Source organism: Rhodnius prolixus, unplaced genomic scaffold, assembly GCF_049639745.1.
Source record: "Rhodnius prolixus isolate KJV_2025 unplaced genomic scaffold, Rpr scaffold_1, whole genome shotgun sequence".
NCBI classification, from domain to species: Eukaryota; Metazoa; Arthropoda; class Insecta; order Hemiptera; family Reduviidae; genus Rhodnius; species Rhodnius prolixus.
The window spans coordinates 27834711-27856210 of NW_027411581.1; the positions used below are offsets into that span (position 1 = coordinate 27834711).

The following is a 21500-nucleotide window of genomic DNA, read 5'->3' on the forward strand; positions in this document are numbered from 1 at the left end:
GGCAAGTTATAATTATTTATACAACAAAGAACATTTTTACAATTTATAAAAAGATGTGTTAAATTTTCAATTTTGAAAACTTCTCTCTTCGAAATTGTTTGCAACCACATGAAATTTCAAATGTTGGAACGTAAAGTGACGACGATCTGGGCGTAAGATGGACTTGTAACGACTAAAAGATCGTTCAACATCTACAGATGTTATAGGTGCCTTGCTGAAAGAAGTTATATCGTTGGTTGTAAAGGGTACACGATGTTCTGAGGTGACTTCTGTTCCACTGATAATATCAGAAATCTTTGTTCTTGCTCAGTACTTCTACCAGTTTTGATCTGATCAGATCTCCCTTACTCCCAGGAGAAAATTCTGCTGGAAACTTGCGAAGATATTTAGCAACCAGTTGTTTGTTTGAGGCCGATGTTCGTGGCATTTCACCCAAAAAAGAATACACTTAGTGACCGAACGAAATGAATTGGACACTTCAACGAACGAGCTGAAAGAGCAGACAACGTCAGACAACTTCAAAGAACTAACAAGTGCCCGTCACTGTTTAGCAGCATTCTGTGTAAATTACAACAACCATTGCCCATTGTGATTCTCAGCCCTACAGTCTGTGGTTCACAGTTCCTGTCAACCACCTCCCAATTATGAAAATATGCCCAAAATGAAAAATATGAAAAAATATGTACATATTTTGATTAAATATGTAGAAATATTTATTTATTTTAATCAAATATGTATAAATATGCGATAACATCCAAATATGTGGAAATATGTGAAATAAAAGTAGACTCAAACGACTTAAAAAGTGTCAGTATGAATACTTCTAGTTGAAAAACGTCTGTAAATTGCCTAGAAAAAAATATGTAAATACATACGAATCCGTTCCCTAATCATAACTGTTAAGGATTCACGGAAAAGCGGGTTTATATAGAGGTAAGGGAGGGGTGAAAACAATAGGGCTGGAAAAACCTAAGGTATGTGGTGAGTAATTTCTTAAGTTACTGTCTGAAGAATGTCATTGTAAAAATTTGAAAGATTGTTCGTTTGTAATGTAAGTCTTTCCAAATTATATTTATCTATCTATTTAAATTTTATATTTTAGAAATAATTTTTATTTATTTTTTTTGGTTTTCAATTTTATCTATATTAGTGTAATATTCCTTTTGTACAGACCCTGAAGAAGGTTGTAAAAATTACCGAAACGTTGGTATAAAGAAAAAAAGTTGTTTTTATTCAAGACCGCACCTCGATATTCACCAAAAATCATTATATCTAATGTTTGTAAATGTAAATAGTTCCGTATATCTGTATATAGTCTTGTAAATAGACCCTGTGTTCATTTTTGGCTCTATTACCCGCCGCCCTTCTCACCTGAGCTTCTAAGGGAGGCTATTCGATTAAAGACCCAATTACCTCTATGGAGAGAAGTATTAAATTTTCAAACTACAAATGGAAATGATTGACTTACCAACTCAATAATAAACTAAAACACATTTTTAAAACGATCAGAATCAAAAAATTATTTTTATAACAATTAAGTCACAGAAGAAAAAATATCCGATTTGGGGGAAAAAAATGGCAGAAAAAGTTGTGACCGCATTTGGATCTACTTTCACTTGCGAAATTTACCAACACAAAGCTACATTGCAAACTTTTGGAGTATTTACATACTTAGATCGAATGAGTATTTACATAGTGTTCAGGGGGACGTTTAAATATTACCTAGTAATTTAATTATTCTTTTCAGGTAATATATTTTTTTTAATGATTCATGTATCATTTTGTATTTTTTTTTGTATTGTATTTATTTATAAAATGTATTCTTTTCAGAGTAATAAAATCTGTTTCAAAAACTTAACAAATTAAATTACTAAGCAAATATTTTGACAATGAAGATGATGGACAAAGTAGAAGATAAACTTTGGGTCCATCTTGTTACAGAAGAAGAGGACGATTTCAAGTTGACAGGAATTTCGGAAGACAAGTCTATAAGGTTCAGACTCCCAAGTGATGTTTTTGTGAGTTGTTGCGAGAGTTAGTAAGTGCGCAACTCTGGCAGACGGTACAACCATTATTGCCATTCAAGTTTGTTTTTGTATTCCTGTAAAATTGATTTTCTTCTTTTTTTCAAATACAGTCGACTCTCGATAATTCGAATTTTTCGACAATTCAAACTCTACCAGCTGCTAACTTCGGTAAATCGAAAAAATTCAGTGTATTTAGATACGCTCGATAACTCGAAATCCTTTTCTTAACAACAGGGGGAGAGAAGGCTCTATAATTCGAACGAGGCCGCTTCCGCTCTTTATAATTCGAATTTTCCCTAGTAATGTTTACTTCTCATTTTCCGTTTATTGTCCATTTTCTGCGTAATGTTTCCTTCGTTTCAGCCCAGCTTAACTTTCCAATTCTCTTTCTTAGTTTGTCACGATGAATGCAAAGGGGAAGTACGTCTCCCTTATATGCCTGACAAAGAAAACATTATCGCGGCCGTGGAAAGTGGTTCGAAAGAAAAAGATATCGCCAAAACTTTCAATATTCCACCATAAACGCTTCCTACAATTCTAAGTCACTAACTAAGTCAAGCCACATTGTAACAAAAAACTGTTCTTCATTTTTTTAATTAGGTACATATGTATATTATTATTTATTGAAATGTTAATACATATGTAATTTTTTTGTTCTTTTTTGTCGTTTTCATTATATTTACTTTTTTACTTGAGGCTATATATGTCTAAAACTTAGGTAAGCTCATATGTATTTTCAATATACGTATGTACATACATATATACATAATAAAAACTCTTAATAATTCGAATTTTTTTTCCCCTTCTTGATAATTCGAAGTCTCGATAATTCGAATTTTTCTTGTAGACCCTTGGATTTCGATTTATCGAGAGTCGACTGTATTTATCTTAATTATTATTAATATTATCATATTCTTGTAAATTTTGAATAAAATATTTGTTTTAACCCTTTCCAGCTCGATGATGCCATATGGCATCACTAGTTTAAAATGTATTATTTCTTGCTTAATTTTGACCAAATAATACAATTGGCATCATTTTAGTTTTCTTTCATGCCTGTTGGGGCAGCACAAGTCGTAATTTTTACATAATTCTTGCCCGCGAAAATATAATATGTTTTTATTTCATTGTTGTCAACCACCAGAAAATCGTCTTCATTACAGTTGTATTTGTGAATTTTTTTTTGCATTTTTTAAAGCTTTTTTGTTTCTTAATTATTTGTTTTTGTAGAAACTAAGTGTTATTTATCTTGAATTAGGTATGTTTCAATTTATTTAACTTATATTTATTTGTATAATCGAAATTTTAAAAATGAGTCCATATGGACTCTTTGAGCAAAACTTGACTATTAACCATTCTATTTTTTTTATTACATAGGGTATATTCTGACCTGTTTTTTTTTAACATGGAGCGCATGTATACACCCGAAGAAGCTATAAAGATTATATTAGACGGTAATTGGTCAGATGTTGACTTAGAATCTTCGGATTCTGAAGATGAACAAATTGGGGAAGTTGATGCCAACGCGAATTTACCCCCAAAAACAGACTCTAATTATACCACTTTACCAAATGAAGATGAGTTTTTTTTACTGAGGATGAAAGATCAGCTAGTTCGGAAAATATTTCAGGAAACCCTTCCAATGATTTGCAGGATCCTGTTTTACCAACCCCTGAAGCAAAAAGGAAACCTCCAAAATTATTACGCGGGAACAACATTAGTTGGGTACCAGTTAGGGATGATTTTCACTTGAATTGTACTAATTTTTCTTTCAATAAAAAACACAATATCACTTATGGATGTGACAAGCCCATAAATTATTTTCAACTCTTTTGTTCGAATGAAATTTTAAAAAATTTTGTGGAGCAATCTAATTTATATTCTGCTCAAAAGACTGCCCAATCTATTGGCACCACAATTAATGAAATAAAAAAATTTTTGGGTATAAACATCATGAGCGGAATTGTAAAAATGCCAAGCTATAGAATGTATTGGGCCAGAGATACCAGGTATCCTCTAATTGCGGATGCAATGAGCAGAAATCGTTTTGACAAACTTCGCACATTTTTCCATGTGAATGACAATACAAACTTTATCTCTGATCCAAATCACCCTAATTACAATAAATTGTACAAAATTCAACCATTCCTAGATGGAATAAATAAAGTTTTAATTATTTTCATTCTTGCTAACTGGTGCCCAATGATGCCATATGGAATCATTTTCCAAAAAATGTTCAAAACATTCAAAATGGAAAAAAATATTTGATTTGTTCATTTTAAGCATTATTTATTGCAGTAAAAAAAGTTTTTTTTTTCTCTCTCTCTGTATAATAATTCGGTCCGGAAAGGGTTAAAAGAATAATGGGAGTGACACAATAAGTAACTTTTATATATATAGAATGCCAACTGCTAGGCTAGGAAATTCTTAAGCAGATAAAGAATGGTGCATGTGGAGAGACTGAGGAAGGTTTAAACTGGATTATAAAGAAGGCTTTGTATTTAGTCATTCTAAGGACCTGTTGACACTACTTGTTCTCTCCTAATAGAAATAGATTCGCCTTTATGAAGTGAGATGTTAGCTGCCGAGAAGAAAATAAAGAAATTAGCCGGAGATTATCCCCTTGGAGAACTCTCCGGTAAAGAGAGATAGGCATTATCTCTAATACCTAGTTTTACACATGTTTAACTAGATAGATTAAATATTTATTTTAACATGTTTGTTCAGTAAGAAATACAAACAGAAATCAAAACTAGTATCATATGATTACGTGTACCGTCTGTCAGAGGTTCTATTCAAACAAGAATTTTATGGTAATGGTAATAATAAACGTTTATTTGTTTAAATTAAGTTTTACAAATGGAGTAAGGTCAGTACAGCAGCTTATAATAAGGACAAATTAAAAGAATGCACATAAATAAATAGAAAAATAAAAGATAATCATTTAGGTAGTTCACAAAATAATAATAAGTTATAAACTTGCGTCTTCCTGATTACAAGTTACCACAGATTTTGGCATTTCAGGTAATAAGGCGGGACATATTTTGGTTTAAACAAATGAATATATTGAAAAATTTAAATCGGAGATGTTGAAACACAGAAATAATTTGGATATATGATGCAAAAACCTCAATTACACTATGTAACAATTTTCAAAAAAAAATTTTGTACCCAGTTTTTTAAGTGTGTTTTCCTGATTGTTTGTACCTTAAATGAATAGAAAAAAGTATTATCCCCTGTAAACTTTGCTTTTGTGGTCAGCATAATGATATTTTGAAATTGATCTATTTTTAAGGATATTCGCAATATTTCAAGATACTTAAGAAGTTTTTGGAATTGTGAGAACTATGAAGAAGTTTCTAGAACTGTCCAGAATTATCTAGAACTTTCTGGGGCTGTACAGAATTGAAGGTAGCTGTATAACTACAGTTATATAGGGCCACTAAAGCCCTTCCTGAGAGACGGATAGACAGGATCTAATTGATTGGGACATCACAGGTGTCATTCCTGATGGGCTTCCAAGGTGGTTTTACTGAGTATCCTTGCTTTATTAGCCTTTGGGACAGCCGGGATACTGAAGCGCACTACCACAGGCGGGACTGGCCTCTGCGGACGGAGTCCACTGTGGGGAAGAACAATGTAAAGTGGGAGCCACTAGTGGACCCCCGCAAGGTGCTGATGCCACCACTACACATCAAGTTGGGGCTCATAAAACAATTTGTCAGGGCTCTAGATAAGGAGTCGAGAGCTTTCAATTACCTCCAAGATCTTTTACCTAAGCTGTCTGAAGCACAGATCAAAGCTGGTGTCTTCGTCGGACCACAAATCAAGATCATAGAGTGCAGTGGAATTTCCCAAGAAGCTGAATAGGAAGGAGAGAACAGTTTTGTCGCCGTGGTTCGCAGCTTCCTAGGCAGCCATAAAGATGAAAACTATGTACAACTGGTTCAGACTCTGATAAAGAACTATGCTACAATGGGCTGCAGGATGTCAATCAAAATCCATATCCTTGATGCTCATCTTGATAAGTTCAAAGAGAACATGGGAGCTTATTCAGAGGAGCAAGGCGAGTGCTTTCACCAGGACATTATGAACTTTGAACGCCCTTACCAAGGACAATATAACGAAAACATGAAGGACGACTATATTTGGGGAGTGATTCGTGAAACTGATTTGCAGTATAGTCCTAAATCTCGGAAAACCGCACACTTCTGAACAGTTTTTGGTAATCTGTGTAAATTTGCAATGCATATAGAGTTCTTAGTCTGACTGTATGAATGAGAAGATGCAAAATCGCCTGTTTCTGTAGTAAAAATGCATAATTTTCGTTGCGGTGGTCACACAGCGAAGTTTATGATGAATGTAAGCAATTTTTAATTTGTTTTAGACATAAGCAATTGGAATATAACATTTAAAAGCTGGGAACAAAATTTGTGTTACCTAGTGTTATCAGAACAATACTATTTAATTGTATCATTTGGGCGCATTAAGTGCACTAAGTGTAAACGGGATTTGCATAATTTGAATTATAAACATTTTGAATATGATTGTCTTGTTAGTAGTTACTTCTTCTGAAGTGGACATGATAAGATTTCTCAACTTGTTATTCATGACATTATTACATCAAAAAAGTCTAGAAATCAATTACAAAACAATTATTTGTGGAAAACAAGAACGCTAATTTTGAACTTAACTACAGCCGATAAAGAAGAAAATATTAAAGAATCCATAAAAAGGTTTGGAAATAAATTTCAAAGAACAACATGGGGAAAAACAAAGACTGCTAAACGTGAATGGGCGAACAATCATTGCAGACAGTTTTTGTACAAGTCTTGAGCTTGCAAATTTATTACTCGACAGGAAAACACATTACATAGGAACACTGAGACCTAATCGCCGAGGAAATCCTAAAGAGATGATCCACAAAAAACTAAGAAAAGGCGAAATATTTGGATTGGAAAATGAACGAGGGATACGTGTGATGAAATGGCCGGGACAAAAGAGATGTTTTGGTTTTATCAACTAAACATACGACTGAGACCACAGACATAGAAAGACGCACAGGCAGTGTAAAAAAATACCAAAAAACTGTAATCGCATACAATGAAACCAAATCTGCTATTGATTTATCCGATCAGAGGTCATCGTACAATACTCCTTTGGTACAGAGAACTTGCAATAGAGTTCTTACTGGGAACTGCGGTAGTAAATGCTCATATAATCTATACTCAACTTGCTAATAAAAAGATAAACATAACAAAATTTAAAGAAATGTTAATAAGACAACTACTAGCGCAAAAAGAAATAGAAGTAACAGATTCAGAAGAACGAATATCATCAAGAAAATGTATGAAAAATCATAAATTTATGAAGAAAGAAGGCCTGATTGTGAAAACAAGAAGATACTGCAAGGGATGATACAACAAAAAAATGAAAAGTTAAATAGGTCTCCACTTATTGCGATGATTGTGAAGATAAACCACACTTTTGTATTGATTGTTTCAATGTAAATCGCCATAAAATATAATTTTTATTTTTTGCAGTTTGTAATAAAAAAAAAAAATCCATAAAAATGTAAAACCTAAAAAAAATGGAATATTATTTTAAAATTTTTCTATTTTTAAAAATTCTTAGTATCTACATGGACGGTCATGGACTTACATAAAATGTATGGTAACAGCGGTCAAAATAACATAATAGGCAGTTTTAAATTCGTAAGCAGTTGCGGTCATATAACATGATAAATTAATTCCAAAAATATAACATGGGGAAACTAAGAATTCTTATTTTAATTTTCTAGTCGATTAGGTAGAAAAGATAGGTGAATACATTAAAAATAGTGAGATATCAATTCCAAAAAAAAAATCAATATTAAAGAATATCCAACACTGAACTTAGTGAAGACGGAGAACTAATATTATTTGTTAGAAATAATTAATTTATAATATGTTACTATTTACATGCAAGAATAATACAAATATAATTAAAATTTAAAATAAGTGATTGGATAATAAAGTCTTACCTTGTTTAAGAAATATAAAAGTTGCTCACCATCTCAATAGATCACCACAGTCCAATAGTAATTGACATTTGACACATTTTTTTAAAAAAATCACAATACAATTCGTACTAAAACTGCATACCACGGACTAAGAAAAACTTAAATACAATTTTAAAAATAGACTTTCACTTTAACATGCACTAATACTCTCTTAAAAAATAAAGTGACACCAATAATGAGTTAAAGATGGCTGCCGGTAACTGTCCAGGCAGATCAGCTGGTAAATTAAAGTTATCTAAGCAGAGTGACCAACTTTTTTTAAAAAAAAAATTATTTTCAATCCTGATCTATAAAAAATAAAATTTAATTAGTGACTTTTTATTACAAAATTTTAAGCTGAAAGAAAAAAATAATAATTATGATTGTTCACACTTCATCTCTAATTCACTAATTCCTAAATCATTTTATTTACTTCATGTCGTTTGTGATATACTCTTGTAAATGAGGATTTGCCTTGTATTATTAAACAGAAAGAAAAAAAAGGCAATTACATCTTTTATAGAAAAAGAGAAAAAAATTGTTAAAGTCAAGTGTGTCCCACGTTAAGCTTTTTCGTGCAGTTTTTGACCTCAAACAATTGTCCTATTAGAGAGTTTTAATTTGTACCGCCCGGAATATTGAATGTACATGACAATATATGTACATTCTCTTATTTTTATTATTATTATTTCTTAGAACTCATTTTATTCACTTCACGTTGTTTGTGGTGTATTATCAATTGATATAGGCATATTATTTTACTGTGACTGCTTTCAGTTCTATTTAGTATTAATGATTGATTACTGATTATTAATGATAGAATTGTTTACGTATTGTGGGACAAATCTTAAATATTTTCTTTATAATGCTTTTTTTTCTACTTTTTCTCATTCTGGTAATAGTTCTTTCTCGGTTAATGATTAATTCTAATTATATTATGAGCGGTTGCTTTTTTTTCAGTTAAGTAAATTCATTGTTAGATTTTTAATTACTTATGTAAATGTCCGGTAGAGCGCTCCACGATCCCGACCATGAACACGAGTGCAGGTTATAAGACTGTAAAGGTTCTTAGAAACTTAAGAGACGCTTAGTGACTTGCTTGTTTTACTTTGTGTAATTTTTATTTAGTTGGTTGAAACAACTTTTAATTTAATTATTCTTTACAGAATAATAAATCTGAGTTTACCAACTTACACTTATTTTACAAAACTCCATGCTTTTAAGAAACCAATTTTTTTTTTAACATTAATTATAATAAATAATAATGTTTCGCTTCTTCACTCACTTAGCAAATAATATTGTTGATAGTAACTAGTTGAGTCAAATTATTTACACCTAAGTATACCTCCTCTTATGATAGATGAAAATCTGAACGTGGTCAGAAACAGACAAAAAACACCATTCGAGCTGTATCGGATAGAATCAACGATATTTTTAAGATGTAGACTTCAGACTGGTATATACTATTGTTAAAGGGGCGAAAAATATTAAAATAAAAAAAAATAGTCTAATCGATTGGTAGATCCCTTCGATAGTTAAGGGAAAGAAGGCAGGATATAGTTGGGTTATCTTCACGTTATGAGAAGCGGTCTTAAGGTTGGGTTTCGTTGATGAGTGTGATCTATGTATCTGGTGTTTATCTTGTTTAATAAAAATAAAGTTGTGGTATAGTTGTTTGTTTGTTTTCTTGTTTGAACTTTTTAAACTCTTCCCTGACTGTGAGATAACACTATAAATAAATGTTGTAAAATCCGAAGTTTGCAATTTTATTAGATTGTCGCGAGAGGAAGTCGCCTGTCTGTTTACATAGACAGATGCTTCGCCAAAGTATATATTGCCAATTAATAATCACTTTCGCAGGAATGGAGGTGGCTAGAGACTTAAGTTACACTAATATCTTTGCATAGAAAATAAAACCTAAGTAAGTAGTTACAGAGGTACAGTTAGGTACACTACATGAACATAGCTTGTCTTCTATACTGTAAATACTTAAATAAGGTAAATTACCGAAAAAGTTTGCCTCCTGTTCGGTGCAAAGGCTTTGTTACCCCAAGTTACACAGGTGGCCAACAATCCCTTCATACCTTGCCACACCTATTGGCTTTATTGTCAACACGGTTATTTACTTTCGCCATACAAATGAAACTGTCCCTCTGCACAACCGTTACAAATTTATGATAAATTCCTATTCTAAAGAAATTTTACACATTTTAACCTCCTACTAGTTGTTAAATACCCAGTCAAAATAACAAGCAGCAGGACTACCCTCGCCGATTTCATTCATTTTTATTTTATTTTTTTTCACTTTTTCTTATTAAAATAAGTTACAAACTTAATCTGAATTAATACTTGACAGGAGATAATAACATTTAGGTAAGGAAGGGATTAGCTATGCGGTTAGCGTACTGGACTCCCACGCGGAGGACCTGGGTTCGAATCCAGCTGCTGACCCTTAGATTTTCTCTTCGTAGGAGCTTCTTACAGCTCACTGGCCGGCGACGGACAGTGTTGTTCTCTGTAACGAGAGAAAACTGTCCGGAGGCCGGCAGTGCACTGAAAAAAGCTCCGGGCGCCAATAACCTTAGATGTTGAGCGCCTTAAATCATAAAAAAAAAATAACATTTAGGTTTTCCTAGATGTTGACATAAAAAGTTATTTTGTTTGGTTAAAAACTCCACTGTATCTCTCCTCTGAACTGTAGTCAACTGTCTCCTGCCTAAACCCGCTCCCAGCACTCCCTCACCCCTTCACCACTGGATCGCAATCAGACTTACATACCGAAGACAAGGACTAGAACTTGTAATAGGCGACAAATGAATAGATTATTGTCTTAATACAGGGGTCGGCAACCTATTTTAAGTAGAGAGCCATTTCTTCTTAAATAATTTTAATAAATCTTACCAAGCGCCGCAAGGATGATAGTGTAAACAACTCTGTAGATCATTTGTATTCACAAATTATTATTTTATGATATTCAATAACATTTAAATGTTTTATATATTTATTTCCACATACTACAAAGTAAATAAACAAATAAATAATAACTAAACCTGTGTTTGAATGAAAATGACGGCAGTCCTATATATTACGTACTGTATTTTAATATAATTCTATTCAATTTCAAACCTATCACATTTAAAATTCTTTTTGAAAAATAACTTTACTTTAATAAATGAAATTTTCATTTGTTTCAATAAAATGGAAATATACAATTTACTTCGGACAGGCTGAAAAGCCACAAAATTTGGATAAAAGAGCCGCATGCGGCTCGTGAGCCGCGGGTTGCCGACCCCTGTCTTAATAACTAAGACACACGTCACTGATAGATCACGATTCTACATTGCAGGCTACACTACCTGCATAACTAACCTCCCTAACACAACCGCCCACGGAGGGACAGCAATACTTATCCGCCAATCCCTATCCCACACTTCCTAATTCCACACACTATAACTCCCTCTCTACAGACTACTGTGATCTCTCTGTTGGCGGAATCCATTCCAGCAGTATACTGTCCACAAAATCAAACAACAGATCAACATCAAATTATCATTGCTTGCATATGTGTTTAAAGTAAAGTAATGCCTAGTAAAGGTGGGCTTTACGTTCAGCTACCGATTAGGTGCCGTGAGTTACAGCATTGTCCTAACGAGTCTGACTCCAAAAAACATCATAATAAAACCACTCATTTTTCCTACATTCACTCTCTTCATGTTTTACACTCCGAGCTGTTGTAATCTACGTTTTTCTGCTAAATAAAATTTTTTAAAAAGCACTTTGTACTTTCAAACATCATAACTGGCGCTCGCGAACAGGGACTCGAAAAGCTTTTGAAAAATTTTATTTCTACGTGGTCATTCGCTTCGATCAGCAGGATGCAGCCCTAAGGAGGAAGACATCGAGGACCTGCAACATCACAGGAGCAAGAATCCAAGATCAATTTCTTGTGAGTAATTCTCTCTCATCTCAAATTTCATTTATTATTTTTGTGTGTATTTCAGTTTCTTTTCCAAGTTAAAGTTACAAAATGGCAAACGAAACTCCTTTAGTTTCAAAACCCATATCGCTTGAGGTACTTAAATACATTCCCCGGTATGACGGGACACCCTACAAATTACCCAATTTTATATCCACTCTACATCTATGCTGTGCATTGTGATGAAACTGTACGGGAAAGGGATAGTAATCATTGGATACTATTTAGAGCGGCAATGATCCATTTAGATGGCCTCGCAGAGGCAGTAGTCCTAAATAACAATGCGGATCATTTATTAGACATAAGTAGAGTCTTAAAGAAAAATTTCGCAGCCAATAGAACCGTTCCAGTCCTAATTGCCGAGATAACTATAATGAGATCAAACACTAGGGAACACCCTATCGAATTTCTTAATAGACTTGGCGAGAAACGGACCAACGTCATAACAAGATACAAATTAGATGGGGTACGTAACCCAATTAGTAAGAATCCTATTTCACGGAATCCACCCAACCTTAGGTTCCCACCTACAAGTTTTACAGCCTAAAAATTTCCAAAGAGTTTTGGAAACTTGTTAATCGTCTTCGTCGAAAAACCTTCGTTTGTGGGAATATCCCGATGGAGGAGTGGGTATGCCATTTCAGAAATATATTGAACCCCCCTACAGTGTCTCCTACTTTATTTGCAGCCCCATTTATTTCTTCATCTATTCTGGATTCGCCCTTCACACCTGAAGAACTCATGCCTATTCTTACTGACCTCAAGTCTAATAGGGCTCCTGGACCTGATTGTATTATTTATGAATTTTATAGGTTCTCTCCTTCCTGCTTTATTGACAGACTGCTGGCTTTTTTCAATTATATTTTTGACTTAGGCCTACTGCCTGATTCATTTGGCCATTCTATTATATTTCCGCTTTTCAAGAACGGCAACATTAATGAGTTAAATAATTATAGGGGCATCTCTTGCTTGGATACTTTAGCCAAAATTTTCACAGCTTTTCTTCTTTCTAGACTAGAAAAATTCGTGAAAACTAATAACTTGTTATGTGAATTCCAAGCCGGGTTTAGACGCGGTTACTCCGCAGTTGATAATATTTTCATTCTTATTAACTTAATTAACCTTAAGCTATTAAATAAAGGCCAAAAACTATATTGTTTCTTTGTCGATTTTAAGTCAGCTTTTGACACAATAAATCACAACTTATTATTTTTAAAATTATTCAACTTAGGGGTATCGACTAAATTTATCAACGTAATAAAGGCAATGTACGCCTCTGCAGCTTCTTCAGTACGTACTGCTGATGGGATATCTGAACCTTTTCGTGTGAGTTCAGGCGTCAGGCAGGGCTGTTTGTTGAGTCCAATTTTGTTCGCTCTTTTCGAGGATGATTTGCATTTGCTCTTGGAGGGGGGAGTGATAGTCGACAGGGTCAGGATTAACGTATTATTATTTGCTGATGATATTGTTCTCATAGCTGATAATCCGATTTCCCTTCAAGGAAATATTAAAATTCTCGGTTACTATAGCGAACAGTGGAATCTCACTGTTCACCTTAGGAAATCTAAAATAATGGTCTTTCGGAAAGGCGGTAGATTGTCCTCTTCAGAGAAATGGTTCTACGGAGATCAGCAGATAGAAATCGTGAATAGATATAAATATCTTGGTGTTATCCTGACCCGTCGATTGTCTTTCCTTCCTCAGCTTGAGAGTAGGATTTCCACAGCTAAACTGGGCGTAAACACGGTTTGGTCCAGTTTTATACTCAATAAAAATGTCCCTTTGGATGCTAAACTTCAAGTTTTCAATAGCGTGTCGCGGGCTGTCGTGTGTTACGGTTGCCAAATCTGGGGGTTTCAATTCTTTGACTGCTTGGAAAAGTTTCAACGTTTTTTTCTTAAAAAGTTGTTTGCTCTGCCTTCTTGTACTCCCAATTATATGTTGACCATTGAAACTGCTTTGGACTCTATTCATTCTTTTACACTGAAGTTGCATATTAAATACTGCCTTAAAGTCTTGTCGATGGATGATTTTCGTCTTCCTAAGATCACCGCTCTTCAAATAATAAAAAGAAATGCATTCTGGTTTAAACACTGGCGCTCCCTATCTCGTCTTTACAATTTGAACTTTTCTGGATCCTTAGAAAGTTTGCCTAGTTGGAACGCTACTCTCTCTGGGCTTGTGTCTCAAATTGAGGTCGCCCGCCGTGGGGAGGCTGTAGATCGTATTTTGTTATATATGTAATCAACGTAGTAAACTCTGGCAGACGGCATTTTGCCATGCTTTTAATACTTGTTCACCTTTTTCAGTTTGGTTTTTTCTTTACTTAAGTTTTATTTCTTTGTTAATTTATCGTTTGTACATTTAAAAAAAAAATAATAAAGTATTATTATTATTATTATTATTATTATTACTAGGGAACACCCTATCGAATTTCTTAATAAACTTGGCGAGAAACGGACCAACGTCATAACAAGATACAAATTAGATGGGGTACGTAACCCAATTAGTAAGAACCCTATTTCACGGAATCCACCCAACCTTAGGTTCCCACCTACAAGTTTTACAGCCTAAAAATTTAGTAGACGCTCGAACCAAACTCATTAATGACTGTAGCATAGTGCTCGAACAATTGAAATATAACTCAACTTTAGAAATTAATAATAAAACTGACACAAGGAGACAACAGAACATTGTACCTCATTTTAAAATTCCAAACTATGAACCACCCAAAGTGCAGTCCAAACCCTATTATAACAAACAACCAAACCAAAGACTTCATTACAACTATTACAATCAACCGATGCAACGACAACCCAATCCATGGAACAACCTAACAACCAACAAAATACCTGTCAATCGCATCCTCCAAAGTGGTTTTCTCAAAACACAGTCTCTATGAAAACACAAGCCTCTAAGCCAAATTTTAGAAACTACAAATCGGCCCAAGAAATGACATACATTAAAGAAGCCCCCGAAACAGAAAGAATTCAAACCCAAATTAATCAACTGACGAACGCTGTAACTCACATTACGGAACGTTTCTATCATTTTTTTAGACTCAGGCAGTCATCCAGCGAAACCTCCAGACAGTTGGAGGTAAAAATAATTAACAAATCCTTACCATACTTTGTCGATTATAAAGATAGGAAGTGGTTAGTCGACACGGGATCCTTAAAAAATTATATAAAACCATCTCTTGTTCCCCCAAATGTAACAAAGTATAGAGAAGAATTCGTAAAAACCCCCGCAGGAACCAGTAAAGGTTCTGAGTATATATATTTTGAACCAGACTACGTATTTCCAAAAATGCAAAAAATTAAACTGTACCTATTCGAATTCTCTCCTAAGTACGATGTTCTATTAGGACATGAAACGTTAAGACACATTAAAGCGAATGTTAATTTTGAAAGAAACTTATTAGAATACGAAAGCGGATCAAAACCATTATTATTATCTATAGCCTGTAAAGAAATTAGGTTAAAACCAGGATTTAATGTAATCACGATACCTGTTAGGTCAATTCCCAACTTGAAATCGGGATTAATTAAATCTGTTAAAAATGATGAATTCAACATAGAAGGAATTTCGGACATAAAAAAATAATGAATGTACTTGTGTAGCGTACTCCAATGAGCTTATGACCATTTGCCCTGAGCCTATGGAGGTCGAAGAAGTAGACACTGTATGTTACCCTAACATTTTCGCGACCAACCGTCCCGAAAATATTAGAGAAACAGAAGACAGCAATCCGCATTTAATTCACACACAGCATATGAACGAAGAAGAAAGAAATAAAATAGTAGACTTAGTAAAAAAGTTCCCAGAAATCATATTAAAAGAAAACGAACCATTAAATTGTACTAACCTTTTAAAACACAAAATTAATACTTCGGACAAATTACCTGTATATACTAAAAATTATAAATACACCCAAAATTTTCAAAAAGACGTAAAAATCGAAATAGACAAATTATCGATACATCAGGAAAAAGGAAAATTCGTATAGTTATAGACTACAGGAAATTAAATGAGAAAACTATAGCTGATAAGTATCCTCTACCAAACATCGAGGATCTGTTTGGAAAAATACGGAGAGCTACTTATTTTTCGGGCATAGATCTGGCGTCAGGCTTTCACCAGATCGAAGTAGAACCAGAATCAGTCCCAAAAACCGCATTCTCTACCGAAACTGGTCTCTATGAATTTCGTCGCTTGCACTTTGGTTTAAAAAATGGACCACCAATTTTCCAAAGAGCGATGAACATAGTTTTCTCCAGACTACCAAATGTTTTAATGTACATGGACGACATAATCATTTTCTCAGACAGCTTAGGCGAACATTTAAAACATTTTAAAAGTAGTATTCGATAAACTCAAATAACACAATCAGAAAATACAGCTCGACAAGACAGAATTCTTCAAACGTGAACTTCTATACTTAGGCCATCTCATTTCTGAGGATGGAATCTGGCCTAATCCTCTATAGCTAGAAGCAAATAAAACTTTTCCAATACCAAAGACTACTAAACAAATCAAACAGTTTTTAGGCTTAACAGGCTATTACAGAAAGATGATAAAGAATTATGCAAAAATCTGTAAACCTCTTACTTCTGCACTGAGAAAAGACGCCAAAAAAGACCCAGAAAACAAACAGTATAAGAACGCATTTGAAAAACTTAAAACTTTTACTCCAAAACAGTCCAATACTGCAACTCCCAGACTTCTCAAAACAATTTATCTTCAGAAGAACTACAGAAGCTTCTAACTATGCTATTGGAACAGTGTTATCACAAATGTCTAACGGCAAAGACCTACTCATATCTTATGCATCAAGAACACTTAATAAACATGACTTAAACTTATCTACTATTGAGAAAGAATTACTATCCTTCGTTTGGATCTGTAAACACTTTCGCCGTCCCCTCTACGGAAGGAAATTCCTAATACGGACAGGTCACAAACCTTTACAATGGACATAGTATAAAGGAACCCAATTCAAAGTTAATACGCTGGAAGCTTTTATTAGAAGAATTTGATTTTGAAATTAAATATGTTCAAGGAAAAACGAATACGTAGCTGACGCACTGTCAAGAATAACTGACCACCCGATAAACAATCTTGACAAATTAGCCCAAGAGACACTTGACGATTTCCGAAGAGAAAACGGAAATGAAAACAATCATGACAAAGATGCAAGTTTGATAACCATCCAAAACAGTTCTAACGAGCAGGTCATAACACTAGATGATGATAAAACACTTAACATAGAAAAAAATCAATTAATTTTAGAACGCGGCACAAAAGTCCCAATTACTTTTAAAATTTTCGGAAAGAATAGATTAAAACTTTAAAATCAAAACTAACTGTGGACGGAGGCGACTAGCAAACATACTTTACTACAAATTTCTCACATTTAACCATTAAACAAAATCCAAGGCCTAGCCCGGGAATCGAACCCAGTACCACAAATACATATTAGCTTTGCAGGTCTCGCCTCTAATCGTTCGGCTACCCCTGCATATTTGTGTATATTGTATATATTATATATGTATTAAGGTGTATTGTCACTTATTTAGCATTTTTGCCTGTTGCATTAATGAATGCTATTGCGAAATTCGTAACTTAAGTTCGTAAGCTTTGAATTTTCCAATAATATGATTGACTGTTATCTTCTTGTTATCTAACTAGAATTTAGATTCGCTAATAATTTAGATTTTATTAAAAAAAAATTACTCAAGCAGAAAAAGGCAAAAAAAGGTTTAATTACCACGGATATTTTCGACTCCTCGCTAAAAAAACGAAATATTTTTATAAGGGAATTCAAGAGCCTCACACCTACACTCTTCATCAAATAGCGAATCTACTAAGAATCAATGGAATTATAAAATTTGTGTGGTTTAAGAACAATCGACTTTTGGTTAGAACAACTGTAACTGTCCCCGCCATTTTGATCAGAGATGACAGCGATACTAAAAAATTAAATATCTCGGATTCAAGTGAAATTTAGAATTTACCTTTGTAGGATTTCGATTCTGATTCTTCTGTTACATGTTACATCTAACACTTCGACTCGTTCCTAAAAGAGGAAGTAGAAGCCCATTAATCGCACCTTAGACACTTTTTTAAGGCCAAAAACTCCGCCAAAGTTGGGAAAAAATTGAAGGCTGCCTCTACAAGGATAGTGAGACTACAAGAATTGGGTTTTCTTTTCAAGTGAAAAGTTAAAATAGTTTTGTGTTTAGGGAAAAATCAGTGTTATTCTAAAGTAAAAATTATGTTCTGAAATTGGTGTTGAAAGAATTCAACGCAATCACTATTTATAAACAGTGTATCTTAGAACTCAAAGCCAATTAATAAGACCAGTCGTGACTTATACCTCCGAAACATGGACCCTATGTACGGTTACCATAAAAATGTTGAAAGTCTTCGAAAGAAAAATGCTGAGGAAGATATATGGACCCGTATTTGAGGGAGGTGAATGGAGGATAAAAAAAAATATTGAGCTATATGAGCTGTATGGAGAGTGTGATATAGTTAAGTTTATTAAGGCTAGAAGAATAGAATGGTTAGGCCATATAGTAAGAGTGCCGGACTATAGAATGCCGAAGAAAATCTTTTTATCCGCTATGCAAGGCAAAAGAGGAAGAGGACATCCAAGAAGACGTTGGGCTCAAAATGTCGAAAACGACCTGAATATATTGGGCGTCACAAATTGGAAAATGAACGCAGAGTGCAGGGAGCAATGGCTTAATGTTGTTAAGGAAGCCAAGGCCCACCCTGGGCTGTAGTGCTGTGTAGTAGTAGTTTCTTAGAACTATTGTAGTGCATAAAGTTGACATATGTGGTTTTTACGGATGGATCGAAAAATCCACAAGGTTGTGGGGCAGCAGTCGTTATCCGTAATAGGGTATACAAATTTAGCTTACCATCTATCAGTAGCGTCTATCTGGCATTGGTGACTGTGGGAGGCATTGTGGGGAACATAGCGATATGCTCAGACTCCATAAGCTCCCTACTTTCCCAGAGACAACTGTATTCGAAGCATATAATATTCGTCTGGATACCAGGCCACACGGGAATAATGGGAAATGAAACTGCTGACGTGGCAGCAAAGGAGGCAGCCAATATGGAGGCTACGGTTCAGAGGCATTTACCAGTTGATGTGATCAAAAACATCAAAAGAAAAGTCCTTCAAGATTGGCAGGATAAGTGGAGCTCAGTAACTTGTAACAAGCTGAGAAAAATTAAAGATACCATCACACCCTGGGACACTAGTTATAGAAGTAACTTTAGTTTAGTTAGTAGTAACTTTAGTTACTTACCCTAGTTAGGGTAACAAAAGGAACTAGGGCATAATAATCTACAGTTATTTTTGTGGTAAGTATATAATTCTCTTTTAGGTTACAATATTATTTGTGAATGCAAAAGCTGGCTTTCTTCAGAAATCTTGAAAAGTGCCCGGAAGTCGGCAGAGTACTGAAAAAAGCTTCTATACTTCATGTTCACTGGCCTTAAGTTAAAAAAATTAATAAACAAAATGAATCAAAAGAAATAAATCGACTGCGGTTTTAATACAAATACATACGGTGCAAACTAACACACATGGTAACATAAATTGGAAAAAGTACTTTCTTGTAAATGAAATCTAAATAATGCTGAACTATTAAGATAAACATATCGACAATAAATCACATAATATCGTATATACACTCCAAACTATTAACATGCAATTTTTGGAATTGAACAAGCCCTCTTTCTTTTTAAAGATCTAAGAAAAAGCCATATGTAAACATATATCCTATTTCCGTTCATTCTAATAATAGTAATGTTATGATATATTATTGTGGTCAAAAACTTGTTCGTAACTATAACTATTATTATAACTTGACAATCACAATCACCAAACTTAAAAATAAAACTAGAAAGTGAATGAACACATCTTAGATCTTATAAAATGTAGGAGTAAGACTGAATATACGTAATAATAATAAATTAGCTATAATAATGATAAAATGAACTAAAATAATATTGTAGAAATAAACAATTTATACATATTTTTTTTTGAGTTGGTCAAAGCGTACAAAGCAAAACAGTTGGAAGGAGCTAGAGAGAGTTCTATGAAGCCTACTGAACTTGTAACTCGTTTTTATTACAAATAAAGAGTTCTAATTAGACTTAGTTGTTCTTTCAGAGTTTTGAATTCAGCAATAAAATTAAAAACTCTAAATTGTGGCCCCCAACGTGATTTGAACTCGCAGCCTTCTGATCTGGAGATGAAGGAATGGCTCCGAATTTCATCATCTTGCATTGCGAAAGCACAGATTGGACAGCAACTACAAGATTCATATCATATTATCTGTGGGGAAGGTCCAGTCAATACCCAAACATTGCAAAAAGTGTTTTTTTCGTTTGGCTTGTACGCGTTGTTATTTGAAATTTTCCATGAATTTGGTTTCATCTAGTAGCAAACTATCATAATCTATCTGATTGTATCAATCTTAAAATAAATTCTTAGAGAAAGGGGCCTTTACATAACTGATAATAAAGCTGAACTTATCAAGAAGAAGAAAATAAATTTATTATCCTGGGACTAATGTCCCCTTAGAATAAGAACATGTACAGTTTGCAGGCCCCATTGGTTTGGCCTGTATTTTAGATATTTATAAACAAAAAGTCCTCGTCCGAGGTTCCAACCCCTCATTCCATTCTAGTACTTAACAAATCAGCCATTTCTCAGATTTTTTCGTTAACCAGTAAATAATTATTTTATTCGATCCTACGAAGAATATCCACATCTACAAGCAGCCGTACGGCTAAATAGGTCCGGGAAATTTAAGCTATGACAAATGTGTCTTGCAAATCTTCCAACTATAAACTATCTGGTTAAAGATCATGTAAAACAGAAGTTTTTACCTCCCCTGGCCACCAAATTTAAATAACACGACTCCAAAATTCGAAAGAATCTGGAGGATGATAATTAGAAATCATTATAAAAAGAATAATATTTTTATATTTCCTATTATCGCAATACTTACATCACCAGCTAAAAAGTTTCTTTGTAAAATTCAAATCCCAATTATAAATATTAAACACCTCCAACAGAATCAACTGAGTATTCAATAACATATCAAAAGCTATCTTACTCTACTTAGTATTAGGTGATCGTACTGACCTGCTAGAACATGTCTAGTGGATTTAAGGATTATAGTTGGAAAAACAAACCAAGCAGTAAAAGAAAATAACCCAAACCGAACTGTTGTTTTAACTTCTATTTTAAACTACAGCATTGTGAACTTATTACCGAGATAGACTGAAATCATGCAGGATACTGCAATGTTTATTTTGATTTTTGTATTTGGCACAAAGAAATCACCTGATTGCACTAATGTAAACAAGACGTGATTCTTTCTTGAGTGTACACAGCCATATTGCCAAAATAGTGGAATGTAATAAA

The 21500-nt window shown here is 33.8% G+C and overlaps 1 long non-coding RNA gene across 1 annotated transcript; it reads right to left on the bottom strand.

The window, feature by feature from the left end:
* On the bottom strand, nucleotides 1–21351 carry LOC141448086 (uncharacterized). The gene is made up of 2 exons (XR_012454842.1): nucleotides 21219–21351; nucleotides 1–20379 (listed from the first exon to the last, which is right to left on the bottom strand). It is a non-coding gene; the product is annotated as an uncharacterized lncRNA (long non-coding RNA).
* Nucleotides 21352–21500: the final 149 nt, after the last annotated feature.